This window comes from Oryx dammah, unplaced genomic scaffold (assembly GCF_014754425.2).
Source record: "Oryx dammah isolate SB20612 unplaced genomic scaffold, SCBI_Odam_1.1 HiC_scaffold_27, whole genome shotgun sequence".
Lineage (NCBI taxonomy): Eukaryota > Metazoa > Chordata > Mammalia > Artiodactyla > Bovidae > Oryx > Oryx dammah.
In genome coordinates, this window is record NW_024070211.1 from 22,856,994 (window position 1) to 22,858,786 (window position 1,793).

A 1,793-nucleotide genomic window follows, 5' to 3' on the forward strand; every position below is an offset into this window, starting at 1 on the left:
TTTACCAAACACACCCTAATAATATAAGGAACAAAGAATGCTCTTTGTTCAGCTACAGTGGCTCTAGTCAAAATAGCACAGTTTATTTTGAACAGTCTCTAGGATAAACTAAAAAGAGAACAAAAAGTGAGAGACATTTACTCTCGTCTTTAGAGTAAGATTTCCCATCACCACCCAAATCACAAATTTCCATAAGACGTTTCATCCTCAGGTAAATCTAAAGATGTCTTTCCATTTAAAATAATCAGACACAGTAAATAATACTTCTTGAAAAGAAAAGTCATTTTAATGTCATGAGCCATGCAGTCTCCCAGAAGAGAGGACCCTTCCAGGCAGGTCACAGGAAGACCACTGTTGTCAAGCTTGGGACTGAAAACTCTTTACATGCCTTTGGTAGGAGAAATTCCTTTTTTGACATTATATATTAATGGATTACAAAATTTTTTTTTTCATAAATCATCCTGTCTCCACATTTAATACCACTTACTAAGTATTAGCTCTAACCATTCTTCACCGAAAGCCCAAAAGATCTTTTTAAAATTTCAAAATTTAAAAGCCCGAATATAAGGATTGTAGGGGTGGTGGGGGGAGGCTTACTATGAAATTATATGAAATCACGTGTGTGAAACTTTTGAAAACTGTAAAGCACTATACAATTTAAAGAAACTTTCATTCAATTTTAAAAGTTAAAAACAATAAAATCACATTCTTCTGTTGGAGAAAGAAAGAAAGAAAACCAAATTCCTCCATGTGGTATGCAAAACCTTTCAATATTTGGCTGAATTTTTTGCAGGGCTCCAGTGTTCCCACTCTTTATGGCCTAAGAGGCCTCCCCTGACCATCTTCCTTAAAGAGAGTCTCTTAAATTCTAGCCAAGATATAATTAAAAGTTTTATACTTAAAAAAATGTTAATCATTGTAATGTAAAAATAGCTTTTAAAAATGGAAGCAAAATGAATACTCCAAAATTAGAGATTAAAGCATCATTAAAAATGTTTTTAAAGCAAAAAAAGAAGAATCTCTTGGGTGCCTTCTTCCTAAGACTACTCATAATCCAAGCTACAATTTATGCTTTATTTAATGTATTTATTTGGTTGTCTCCCTTTTTAAGGCACAAAGCCTGTCTGTCTGCTGTGTCCAGTATAGTACATTGTGCTGTGCTGAGCTCATTGGTGTCTGACTCTGCAACCCCATAGACTGTAGCCCTCCAGGCTCCTCTGTCCATGGGGTTTTCCAGGCAAGAATACTGGAGTGGGTTGCCATTTCCTCCTCCAGGGGATAGTCCCAACCCAGGGATCGAACCCATGTAGTTTTATGCTTCCTGCATTGGCAGGCAGATTCTTTACCACTAAGCCACCTGGAAGCCCTAGTACATTAGACAGATGCTTAATAAGAACTTGATGAATATATAAAAGAATGAAATATATATATATATATATGAATTGCTTCAGTCTCTCAAAAAGAATCTCATACACATACGCACACATACAGAATTTCAGCTTCTAGAAAAGAAAACTTTCCAGGCTATCGTACTATGAAGTTAAGAACTTCATATACGTTGTTCATTCACTTCTTGCTACACTACTTGGTATCCTATCAGCCTGGATTTAAAAGCACTGAATGACAAGGTATAAATGATGTCCCCCTGCCATCAGTAGCAGAAATACAGTTATATTTATTTGCTGGCACTGTGATATGCCCTGACTGAATCCCTCCACTGGCCACACACTGAAAAAGAAGAGAGGGATTGAGAGAATGAGAGTGGAGGTTTTGGAGAACAGGCTGTTTTAGGG